Below are 13,608 nucleotides of genomic sequence, written 5' to 3'. Positions count from 1 at the left end.
ATTGCCCCCCCCCCCCCCCACTCTCTTTATCTCCCTCTTTCCCCTCAGCCTCAGTTCACCCCTCCTGGTGTAATAAATGATAATTCCTGATAATTACGCCTGTTTTGTACAGTCAGCACATGCAGTTGGACATAAAGGACAAAGCCATAATTTTGTGCTCTGTCTCACCACCTTGTTCTCCTCAATGCTGTATTTGTCTTTGACTATATACACACTCTCTCTCACACCTCCCTGAAGTTCCCCTGAATTTCCCCTCAGCTTCACTGACCATTTTAGCTCATTTTTTTGGTATGGTCCACAACTTTGGTGTTTTGGTTCGGTCTCACCACTCTCATAAAACTTGTTTTTAACAGCAGACAACTGTTTTCAATGAAAATGCTTTGATAAACCCACAGTATGGCGCTAGCTTGGGAACAGTGGAGCATTTAGCAACTAAAGAGCCATGTTTCCCAGGGGCTGGTGGAGACTAAAACTGAGCGAAGAGGATTGTGAACATTACACTTTTATAAAAATATGGCTTTTAATAATCCGCATATGCTGGATGTGTAAATAAGCAACCATTTGCCAAAACAACTTAATAAGGTGATAATATGTTATTAATGGGTTTACAGCTAAGCTAAGCTTAGTTAAGGTACATCACTATTATGAGAAGGGTACATATGATAAATGTTGCAGTGGCAGGAACACACCATGTGAGTATAGTGCCACTCACATTGACTGCATGAACTGACTCCAAGCTTTGTGTAAAGGCATTCAATTTTATTTCTGGACACCTAAACCTGTATGGATTCATTATTAATATATTCTTCTTTGGTTATAAGTTGCTAAGTATAAGTTCAGCTTTGAAGGACAGGGATAGAAGGATAAAGGAAAGACAGACTGACAGGGCAGAGATGAGCAGAAAGAAAATGAGACACTGTGACAAGAAAGACTTTGCAGATCAAGCTGGAGACTTGAATATGTAATAGGCTCATGATGGATGGCTGGCTGGCATGCAACCACATCAACTGTGTGTTACTTGTGCATGTCATTAACTCACTGCATTGAAAGAAGTCAAACTGTGAAGTAATGCATAAACACTGATGATGAATGATAGATGGACAGTCCAGTATGTAAATAGGCAGTCAGGGAGACACACACACACACACACAAATATTATGGCCTAGGCCAAGTCAACAGCTTGAACTTGTGTTTGTGTTCCTCAGACTAGGGCTGGTCGGTATATCGGTATACCAATATAATTTCAAAAAGATATAAAATTTGACAATACTGTTTAAACCAATATAGTCTGATGTTTAATTAAATATGTTTCCGTAAAGTCCTGCCAGCGTTTGCTCCTTTCTCTCCCTCACCGCGCAGCTCCGCCTCTGTGTCTTTAGCCTCCCTTTTACTCACAAAATCTCAACATGGAGGGAGACAGTGCTGAAGACCTGGCTTGTAAAAAGAAAAACAACGGTTCAGTCAGTGTTTTCCACATATAGGCCCACACTTTCCTTTGGTGGGCCGCCTAGGTATATTTGGCAACACATTGTAGCAGAGTTATTACGTTACAGGTCACGACACGTGGATCTCGACAAGCGCGGACCAGGGGCGAGTTCAATCTCAAAATGTTTTGCAACAGTTTGCAACATTTTCGGATTGAACGACATGTTTCCCTGCACCGGTGTGCAACGTTCCGCAACGGGCTTCGAGGTATGTTTTCTCTTCGTGTTAAAAAGGCAGGAAAATGCAGTGTAGTGGGACAACGGTGTGGATTTGTGCATTTTATGTCAAATAAATTTGGAGCTACCCCAAATTCCCCTTTTCCTCTCCCAGAGAGGAGCAGGGGGGTAAAGATAATCTTCAACAGACTGCTAAAGAGACCCCAACGGAAGGGGGGGGTGGAAAGTTGCTTTCTCTAAGTGCTATGCCTGGGCAGTTGATCGTAAAACTGGCGCCTTTTTGATTCCGAAGCTGATAACACGGGGCCTGACTGTTAAACTGACAAAAGGGAAAGTAACCAGAGATTACAAACAGCCTATCGGAAAGGCAGGAAATCCTAAACTGCCCCCCCCACACACACACACACGTAACCGTGGCAACTGGCCTTGCTCTGTGTTTCATTACCCCATCAAAGGGATACTCCTTGTCACGTAAGTGTGACATAACCCAGGAAGCCGAACTTTAAATAACCAAAGACTGCAGTCTCCAAAGACTCAAAGCATTTAATTAAGTTTAATTAAATCTTTAGTTACTTGATTACGTTTGCCTCTATTTGAGTAGTTATCAGTTACCATGTTGTTGCTATCTGTTGTTGATATTAGTGCTGAAAAGAATCTAAATAAGTTACTTTTGCAGTGTTTTTATTTTCAGCAAAATTAAGGACACTCCTTCATTTAATGTGTAACCAATGCTTGTTCACAATACCTTCTCACTCAATTCCTTTAGAAATGTCATACTATACTCTTAATCGCCAGCTTGAATTTAAGGAAATTCCCCAGTTCCTAAGGAGAGATGGTTTTGGATTAATTTAAGCTTTCCTCATGTAACCTGAGCGCCCCAAAGTGGACGAAATAAGTATTACACACCATCATCGGAAATGCCGTTAATGTATAAATGTCACCCACTTATCCTGACCAATAATGTGACAATTGTTTTCCTGTTACCAAATGCTTAACTTAGAACGGTACAACCGTTTGACCATTGAGGTTTGATTGTGGAAAATATTTGATTATAATACAATCTTTTCTTTTGGACATTAAAGTTTAGAAAGGCAGTCCCTCGGGAAACCTGAAACGCCCTCTGGGGAACCACGCCCCAGGCAACAAAAGAGCGACACACAACGTCGTTCTCTCTCTCTGTTCTTCTCCTCCCCTCGTGCCCTGGTCTTCCGCTCTGCTCTCTGGACGCTTCGGCACGTGTCCGACGTGCCTCTCCGGGCAACACCTAAGAGTTCGGCCAGCGCAACAGGCCTTTGTTCTCTTGAAGCTACACATGCGAAGTTCCGCAACCTCGATCTGCTCCTCAGTTTGTTTTAATTTTTTCTCTCTTTTGTTAAAGTTATCAGTCCGTTAAGTTACACTGGACTAATTCAGGAACGACCAAGTTCCATTTTAAGCTTTTTCGTCGAGCCGAGGTCAGACCAAGCCACGTGGTCTCGCCAGCGGCAATGAAGGAAACCTGAAAACAGCCGAATTGCCAGACGGAGGACGGCGTTTTCTTCAGACACGGAGAACCCCGGAGAATCCCTAGCAAAAAGCCAGGATCAGGCAGCTAGCGTGGGACCCGTGCAACAGGCCAAAGCAGGCCGTCGACAAGCCGTAAGACCTAACAAACATTCTGTGGTCAGAGTAATGTTATTTCCTTTTAACTCCTAAACTCATAGCTTACTTTCATTAGTTCTCCTCTGCCGTATGAGTCAAATGCTTCCCACAATCGAACCTCCATTTCTAATTGTTCAGCCATTGTTTATTTTCCCTGTATTTAACCACCCTTTTATATAAATAAATTAATTAAATTAATAAATTCACTGTAATATAATCAAAAACTGTGTGTGTTGCCTATTTCCACGTCCCTGCCAAGAGAATTGACCCTTTAGATATGAGACTGACTGATTGATTTAAGATAATTATTAGCGATTATTAACTAACTGATCACTAGTAATAATTGTATAGTTATTAAAAGCTACCTAGAGGTCCGGAGACTCTAGGATTATAACAACTCCGGTGGTGCCCTGAAACGAGAAAAAAAAAATTAGATTTTATGAATATTAATTCATAATTGGGTATCAATTCTCATAAATTTATTAAATTGCATGACTAAAATTTAGGTCTGCTACATGATTTTATTATTATAATATTATAAAAAATTTCATTTAAATTTCATGTGGTAATTTAGTTAAAAAGATAATTTACAACGTGTTAAAAAGATGCTCGTGGTGACTGCGCTCCTCAAGCTGACCAGTCCTGTGCATACGTAAATAGATGTATTGTTTTTGTATTCATTGTTTAAAATGTCATTCATTGCAGATGAGTGAAGGCGAGAGCTGCGTGTGTTATTTCTTAATCCTTCTCCCGTTACAATTTCCCTTTGTTTAAGGGCAGAACAGTTCCATTTGTTGGAATACTGTGCGGGTAAATTAAACTATTTTTATACATAATGTGTACAGTATATTATCTACATTTTAATTTTATTTATTTTTTTACTGTGCCTACCTGACTGCCTAATACACATTTACCCAAAATCATCTACTGGAGATTCTCTCTTCAGAGTAAATTTCCAAAAGGCCTGGATGGTAAAATGCAAAGCAAAATCAGCCTCATCAAGGTTTTGTAATCCTCATCCCAGAGGACCTGTATGCATAGTAGAGTATGAGCTTCCAGCCAAGGAAGAGGTCATTGCCAGCTACGTGTCCCAGTTCAATCAGGGGGCAGTCCAAACCCCACGTAGCTGCCTTGGGCGTCAGGAAACTCCGCGCGAATACAAAGAACCACACAGGCTGGAATGATAACTTGTATCCTCCACCTAAGGAAGCTCCAGCACCAGCTCAAAAAGCTTTCAAAGGCTTGACACCTGGAATGACTCTAAGAACTGGACAAGATATTTAGTCAACAATTTGGTGTAAACATGTATCTATGTATCTAACTCTTCTAAGTATGGGTTTAGTGAATCCTTTACTTTTTCTCCTTTACTTTTTTATCATGATGGATGAATATCATATCAGATTTTGTGACAAAACAGGACAAGAGAGCATAGTGCAACATGTCAAAATATCTTTCATCACATGGCATCACAGCATGTAGACGTGCTCAAGACAACTTGCTTAAGTTCAAACCGAGCATCAGAATGAGGAAGAAAGGGGATTTAAGTGACTTTGAATGTGGCATGGTTGTTGTTGCCAGACGGGCTGGTCTGAGTATTTGAGAAACTGCTGATCTACTGGAATTGTCACACACAACCATCTCTAGGGTTTACAGAGAATGGTCCGAGAAAGAGAAAATATCCAGTGAGCAGCAGTTGTCTGGACGAAAATGCCTTGTTGATGTCAGAGGAGAATGGGCAGACTGGTTCGAGATGACAGAAAGGCAACAGTAACTCAAATAACCATTTGTTACAACCAAGCTATGCAGAATACCATCTCTGAACGCACAACAAGTCGAACCTTGCAGCAGATGGGCTACAGCAGCAGAAGACCACACCAGGTTCCACTCCTGTCAGCTAAGAACAGGAAACTAAGGGTACAATTCGCACAGGCTCACCAAAATGGACAATAGAAGATTGGAAAAACATTGCCTGGTTGGATGAGTCTCGATTTCAGCTGCTACATTCAGATGGTAGAGTTGATAAACATGAAAGCATGGATCCATCTTGCCTTGTATCAACAGTTCAGGCTGGTCTGGGTGGTGTAATGTTGTGGGGGATATTTTCTTGGCACACTTTGGGCCCTTAGTACCAACTGACCATCGTTTAAATACGACAGCCTACCTGAGTATTGTTGCTGACCATGCCCATCCCTTTATGACCACAGTTTACCCATCTTCCTATGGCTACTTCCAGTAGGATAATGCATCATGACAAAGCTCAGATCATCTCAAACTGATTTCTTGAACATGACAGTGAGTTCATTGTACTCCAATAGCCTCCACAGTCACCAGATCTCAATCCAATAGAGCACCTTTGGGATGTGGTGGAACAGGAGATTCACATCATGGATGTGCAGCCCACAAATCTGCAGCAACTGCGTGATGCTATCATGTCAATATGGACCAAAGTCTCTGAGGAATGTTTCCAACACCTTGTTGAAAGTATGCCACGAAGAACTAAGGCAGTTCTGATCTTGCTTTTGTCTACAAGACGTGTAATCTGTTTGTTTTTATAGTACATGATGTGTACGTTTTAAAATTTTATTAAATTAAAAGCACTGAACTGATTTGCACATGAATCACAAACTCACCTACACCTGGTCATAAAAAATTTGAATTTGTTAACAGTAGCTTAAAGCATAGCACTTCATTTCCCTTAATTCACTGGACAAGAATCGTGGGGCAAATAAGAGTTTGCAGCAGTGAGGTAATACTTTACTCGATCTTTCCTACTCTTGAGGTGCAATTTCTTTGCACTTTTACTGAGCAATCCACTAGAATCTGAAGGCCGGCTGAGCGAGCCTCAGTGGTAGCTTCCGCTCTACCTTCCCTCAACACATTTTCCTCACTTGAGGTCAATGATGCCACACAATCTCTGTGCTCTACACTAAGCTCGTGCCTGGATAGCCTGTGTCCTCTATCCACCAAGCCTGCTCGCCCAAACCAGTCCCACCCGTGGCTGACTGATACCATCCGTGGGCTCCTCCTCCACCACCCACAAACTTGTCTGCTGATACCTTTGCTGACCAGTGTCTCTTCTACCATTTTTATCCAAAACTATTGAACGGGCAGTATTCAAACAGGTCTCAGAATTCCTCACGGTATGATCTCCTAGATCCATACCAGTCTGGTCTACTGAAATGGCTCTTCTGTCTGTAACAGCTTCTTAGCCTGCTTGACCTATCAGCTGCCTTTGACACACTCAACCACAGGATCCTGCTATCCGCTCTATCACAGCAATGGGCATCGCGAGTAAAGCACTACTGTGGTTAGAATCCTACCTCTCTGGGCGTTCCTAAAATGTTTTGTGGCAAGGACAATTATCCTCCTCCCACTGCCTCTCCACAGGGGTGCCCCAAGGCTCAGTGCTAGGTGCCCCTTCTCTTCTCAATTTACACCACCTCACTGGGGCCAATCATTCGCTCGCACAGCTTCTCTTACCACTGCTACGCAGACGATACGCAACTCTACCTATCCTTCCCGCTAGGCGATCCCACCGTCTCGGCGCGGATCACGGACTGTCTCTCGGACATATCTGCATGGATAAAGGCTTGCCACCTTCAACTAAACCTCTCTAAGACTGAACTCTTGGTCATTCCAGCCAAGCAATCTATCCACCATAACATCACACTACAAATTGACTCCTCAACCATCACTCCAATCAAGGTGGTGAGAAACTTGGGTGTCATGATTGATGACCAGCTGTCCTTTTCAGACCATGTTGCTGCTGTCTCTTGGTCATGCCGCTTTGCTCTATACAACATAAGGAAAGTCAGGCCCTACCTCACTCAGTACGCCACCCAGCTTCTGGTACAGGCCATGGTTATCTCTCGCCTCGACTATTGCAATGCCCTCCTAGCAGGTCTTCCAGCTTGTGCAGTGAAACCATTACAAATGGTTCAGAACGCAGCAGGTCTGGTTTTTGATCAGACCAAAAAGACTCATGTCACTCCATTACTCAGTGACCTCCACTGGCCTCCAGAATCAAATTCAAGTCACTAATGCTTGCATACAGAGTGACTACTGGGTCTGCACCCATCTACCTAAACTCCATAATACAAACTTACGTTCCTTCTCGGCCGCTACACTCCAACGAACGCTGCCTGGCTCTGCCATCCCTTCACACAAAGCAATCCCAGTCCCGGCTATTCTCATCTGTGACACCACGATGGTGGAACGAGCTAACTTCTCTAACTTCAAGAAGCTCTTGAAAACTCATCTCTTCCGAGAACACTTCCTCTTATAACACCTCTAACTCCTAACCTCTAACATGCACGTCCTGTGCTCTTCTTCTTCTTCTTCTATCCCCTACAATGATCTTGTATTGATTGCACTTTTTGTTAACTCTTACTTCCTTCCCTAGGTATTTACCCCATTGATGTGATATGTACTATGAGCTCTTACTAGTACTTATTGCTGCTCTTACTAGTATGTGTTGTATGCTTATATGTTGTTCCTCAAATGTAAGTCGCTTTGGATAAAAGCGTCTGCCAAATGATTAAATGTAAATGTTTCACGCTGTATAAATTTACAGGTACAAAGAGTTGCTTTCATTAGTATTTTATATTTATGTTTTAGGCACTTCATTTACAATGTTACTGAGAAAGATTGAAGAGATTTGTTCTCAGTTTGGTAAGCAGTAAATCATTCAGCAATTTAAGAAATAATTCAACATATTAGTGGCTGCTACAAACAGGAAATAGTTCTAAGTAAAAGAACTACATTGGGTTTGAACAGTGCTTGCATCTTAAGTATTGTGATGGTCCAAGCCACACAGGGTAACACCCAGCAATGGTAATACCGCACACAAGCCTACCAGCACACAAGCCATGTTGTAAGTACACAGGTTAAGTTATTTTTGCAGTTGGCCACACCCCAAACAATTCATGATTTCAAAATACAGCACATAGTTTATTTGAGTTAATATACACTTATTTACTTTAGCCATACACTGTTTAAATGGAGTGCACACATTTTCACATTGTAAGGTTATGTAAACATTTCCTGTTCTATTAATCATTGTTTCTTGTTACCATGTTGGAGAGACGTCTGTCCTGGTGGAAGGAAGGCAGGGCCAAGGGTGGAGGACTGTTATATCCTGGGTCCTGCCAATCAAGCCGTACCACATGCTGCCATGTTGGAGGGGGATTTTGGGTTTAGTTTGTTTTACTTTGTAATTGTCGTCTATTTTTTTCCCCCCTTATTTGTAAATTGGTTTGGCCAAGCCATTATATATATTCCCTTGTGTCTCATTCAGTTAGGTCAGTTTGTTCAGTTCATATGAGGCATTAAAAGTAAGAAAAGTGCCACACAATCATCCACTTAAAGGAATTTTTAGAAGACCTAACCCCAACGCAGAGAGATGTATAATGTACAAATACCCTTACTAGCTAAAAACTGACTCTATATCCTTGACTGTAAATGAAAAGCAGCTGGCTAGGTAGGTGATCTGTCACTCTTATTTTTTACTTTTAGTACGTACTGCAGCTGCCCTTACAAAGTATATACTGTTGCATGCATTATGCATACTATTGGGAAATACTAATTTCACATAACATTGCGCTTTGAACTTTGACCCTCTTGCTTTGGGTTAGAATAGTCAGAATAACAATCTGACTTGGACCGGATGCAGTAGGATATACACAGGACATACTAAATATTTTTCTGGAATAGTTTGTAGTATATTGTAGGTATTGGAATACATCCTAAGTGAAGCAGGATAGGGTTTGGAAAATTCCAACACAGACACGCTCAGAGGAATCATGGAAACATTTGTGGGAAAATTCTGAAGAGGAGAAGCGGGAGGCAATGCAGGCATCACTATGACAATGTGGGATGATAGGCTTCAAATAGTTTGTACTAAAAGCATTTCCTGAAAGTACTTGGTGAAACCCCCTGAGCAGATGGACCTTTCCAAACCAATCACTACAGAGTACTTGAAGCCAGATTCCTATGGAGCTGTGGAGAAATCAGTGTACGAAAAAAGGTTTGTGTGACTGACCAAAATAATATTTAGTGAAGTAGCCAGATGAAAATAAAATCTGCGTTCTGTTTCATACAAATTCATTGCCATTTGAGCTTCTGTTAATGGGAGTGTGACACCAATGCAAACGCTCCACAAAAGGGAGTAGATAGAGCAATGGTGTAAGGGCCAGAATACAACTAAGCCATTTTCAAAGCTGAGGCATTTTAATTACAAAAATACCAAAACAAGTCTCAGTGTTTTGGTGTCAGTAAATGCACAAAAACACTGACTTGGTATTTAAATGAAAAATGTAGCAAAGTATTAACAAGTGGCTGTAATGTAATCAGCACTCATGAAGCATATACAGGTACTCACAGTGAGTATAGCTTGTGCTTCTGCATAAATCCATATTTTATCTGTTAAATGCTGTCAAAAACAGCTCTGAACATAGCTGGATGGGAAGCAAAATTGGTAAGGAAGTAAAAGAAGAACAGCAGGATACTTTCCCCTCAAGTCTTGTCTTTTTTTTAATGAAATGGATGAGAGGGTGATTTTCTGCTCCCTCAGCACAATCACTCATCAACTGCATCTCTCCATCCGTATCCATCAGTTTTGCTTATCAAAAATCTCCATTGTTCAGCGTTAGCAAAAGACCTCATTAGCTGCTTATGTCAATGCACTCTACTTGTGATGAATAGCTTCTACATCACTGGATCAATGCTGGAAAATTTCAGCCCCACTGCTTAATACGGTCCCAAAAAAACAGGTGACCTCCAGAACAGGAATCAGAAATAACAAGTCTTTGATCTTTTGTCCCCTTTACAAAAACATCACGGCTGCATTGCATTCTGTTTTACTGAGGATGCTGTTCGCTGAAGAAACTGGTTTCTGCCTGTAATACGCCATTTCTGTTTAATTCATAGCTCATCCAAAAGGAAAAACTTAAACTCAGAAACAAAATGAATAATTAACAGGTGAAATTTTAAATATTGTCAGCCAAATTAAATCTCTCTATATGTGCAACCACCTAGCTCATACACTGACTTACTTCATTCAGAGGCAACATGGAGGAGGCCCCAAGGATTATCCCTACGCCACTTCCACTGCATCCACAATGCAGAAAAGGTTGAAGACTTGTGCCATAACCTGTCGTATCCTACAGTGGTAATCAAATCTTAACTTTTGTGCGTGGGGCTAATCACTGAGCTCTATAGCATTCATTTGGAGACAATGGGATGATCAATCTGGGACACAAAACATGAGTGAAGGCTATGGAAGCTATCTTCAAATCTACCAGCGTAAGTTGTCAATAGTCTGTAGTAGAGATCTTTATGGGTCCAAAACTTTGGACCTGATCTAAAACTGGCCATTATACAACCTACCTGAACCAGACTTGCAGAGGACAAATACCCAAAAAGGGAAAAAAATTTCGAACGAGTGTGCAGTACAGATAATGTACTTTTTACAAGTACAAGGATCATCAGAGTAAAAGTGTGCCTGTTTTCTAATTAATATAGGAACATTTTTAAGTAAAGATTGTTCTCTTATTATTGTAATCAAAAACATTGCTCTGAAGCTCAATTCTGAAGTTGTTCTGTAAATAGTTTAATAAATATAGCAACATCTGATCAATCCATACCAATTTCAGGTTTAAATAACCAACTTGGGTTAATTAAGACACTTTACCCCTAGCATGCCTCCACAAGTGTGCAACCTCTGACATATATAGCAATTGAAAGTAGTGTCAGCTAAATGTAATGTAACTTCCGATCTGAAATCTTAAATTGGTATTGCTATTATTAATCAGAACAATCATATTAAAAGTGAGCCAAGGTGGGAAAAATTATTTGATGCACTAATGTATTTTATTCCAAAAAGTTATATCATTATCAGAATTAATGTGACTATTTATGATGATATAGATTATAGGTCTTTCCATCCAGCCTCTTTCATTTCATGCTGCCTCTTTCCTCTCTAGTTACAGCTTCTGTGTTTCACTCCTCGCTCACCTCCGTCTCTCTGTGCCTGTCAACTATGCTTCTCTTTCTTATAAGCTACTGCCACAAAACAGACATTTGGCTAAAACACTGGTGGTGCCTATCGTTGCTAAGATAACTGCAATTTTCCGAAAGCCCATCTGAAGTGCAGTGTTTGTTCGCTTAAACCTGTCCAGTTATCAAGTGAATCGCAGCAGGATCAGTTTAGCTGGGAGCTAAAGTACAAAACTACATGTCCTGACATAATGATTTAAAGGCACATCCAGAAGGAAAACAATGAGGGAAGAAACTGCTTTCACCAGATAGTAAACTTCTCTTTCAAAGTATAGTTAGAATATACAATATCTCACAAAAGTGAGTACACCCCTTACATTTTTGTAAATAATTGATTATATCTTTTCTTGTGACAACACTGAAGAAATGACACTTTGCTACAATAAAAAGTAGTGAGTGTACAGCTTGTGTAACAGTGTAAATGTTGTCCCCTCAAAATAACACATCACACAGCCATTAATATCTAAATCGCTGGTAACAAAAGTAAGGGAAAATGTCCAAAGTGTCAATATTTTGTGTGGCCACCATTATTTTCCAGCACTGCCTTAAACCTCTTGGGCATGGAATTCACCAGAGCTTCACAGGTTGCCACTGGAGTCCTCTTCCACTCCTCCATGATGACATCACAGAGCTGGTGGATTTTAGAGACCTTGCGCTCCTCCACTTTCCATTTGATGATGCCCCACAAATATTCAGTAGGGTTTAGGTCTGGAGACGTGCTTGGCCAGTCCATCACCTTTACCCTCAGCTTCTTTAGCAAGGCAGTGGTCATCTTGGAAGTGTGTTTGGGGTTGTTACCCAGTCTCCAAAGAGAGGGGATCATGCTCTGCTTCAGTATGTCACAGTACATGTTGGCATTCATGGTTCCCTCAATAAACTGTAGCTCCCCAGTCCTGGCAGCACTCATGCAGCCCCAGACCATGACACTCCCACCACCATGTTTGACTGTAGGCAAGACACACTTGTCTTTGTACTCCTCACCTGGTTGCCGCCACACATGCTTGACAACATCTGAACCAAATAAGTTTATCTTGGTCTCATCAGACCACAGGACATGGTTCCAGTAATCCATGACCTTAGTCTGCTTGTCTTCAGCAAACTGTTTGTGGGCTTTCTTGTGCATCATCTTTAGAAGAGGCTTCCTTCTGGGACGACATCCTGTCTTTTTGAACCGCTGTATGGTCTTGGCCAACATGTTGCAGCTCAGGTTCAGGGTCTTGGAAACATCTTATATCCTAGGACATCTTTATGTAGGGAAACCAATTTTTTTCAGATCCTCAGAGAGTTCTTTGCCATTAGGTGCCATATTGAACTTCCAGTGACCAGTATGAGGGAGTGTGAGAGCGATCACACCAAATTTAACACCCCTGCTCCCCATTTACACTTGAGACCTTGTAACATTAATGAGTCACGTGACACCGGGCAGGGAAAATGGCAAATTGGGCCCAATTTGGACATTTTCACTTAGGGCTATACTCACTTTTGTGCCATCGGTTTAGGCATTAATGGCTGTGTGACGTGTTAGTTTGAGGGGACAGCAAATTTACACTATTATACCAGCTGTACACTCACTACTTTACATTGTAGCAAAGTGTAATTTCTTCAGTGTTGTCACATGAAAAGATATAATCAAATATTTACAGAATGTGAGGGGTGTACTCACTTTTGTGAGATACTGTATCTCAGAGTGTCTGTGTGTGGTTATGTGAAACAGAAAGGGAACCAAAATGCCTTGAAACTAATGATAGAACAAGTTATAAATAGTTATAAATCCACACATAAACACACACACACCTTTACATAAAAAGCTAAATTTACAGCATTTTTCATAGAGCACCCAAACCCATTGATATTGCTGTGTTGATTGCATTTTGGAGCAGTGCTATTATTTTAGTGAACAGCTCAACAAGATGAGTTGAATTTCGAATATGCTGTCCGTGAAGGATTCTGCTTGTTTTTGGATTAAAACCCTTGCAACCTCTGTCAGCTCTCCTGTGTCGTGCATTTGGGCTCAAAACCTGCTAGTCACTCACCGTATCTTGACAGAATGACCGGACCAAAAATGACCAAAGCAGATACACTAACAGACGGACACCATGAACTGGTGAGGGATGTATTAGAGCTGAGGAGCATTTGGGTACGAGTCATTCATATCTGGCATAGGGAGGATATCAGTGCTCTTACCTGGAGGAGGCTTGCTGCCAGTATCCTGTTCAGCTAGTCCTCTGTTCGACCTGCCTGTTCCAGCTAG

General features: G+C 41.3%; 1 long non-coding RNA gene across 1 annotated transcript in view; it reads right to left on the bottom strand.

The window, feature by feature from the left end:
• LOC123981328 overlaps nucleotides 1-8,405 on the bottom strand; it is a 10,152-nt gene extending 1,747 nt beyond the window's left edge. Inside the window, exon 1 of the long non-coding RNA XR_006827734.1 lies at nucleotides 8,375-8,405. This is a non-coding gene — a long non-coding RNA (uncharacterized LOC123981328). The remainder of the gene's footprint in view (nucleotides 1-8,374) is intronic.
• Between the last annotated feature and the right edge of the window lie 5,203 nt (nucleotides 8,406-13,608).

Source organism: Micropterus dolomieu, linkage group LG13 (assembly GCF_021292245.1).
Source record: "Micropterus dolomieu isolate WLL.071019.BEF.003 ecotype Adirondacks linkage group LG13, ASM2129224v1, whole genome shotgun sequence".
Classification (NCBI taxonomy): Eukaryota; Metazoa; Chordata; class Actinopteri; order Centrarchiformes; family Centrarchidae; genus Micropterus; species Micropterus dolomieu.
Note: the sequence above shows the minus strand (reverse complement) of the source record. Positions and strands in the feature narration are given on the sequence as shown.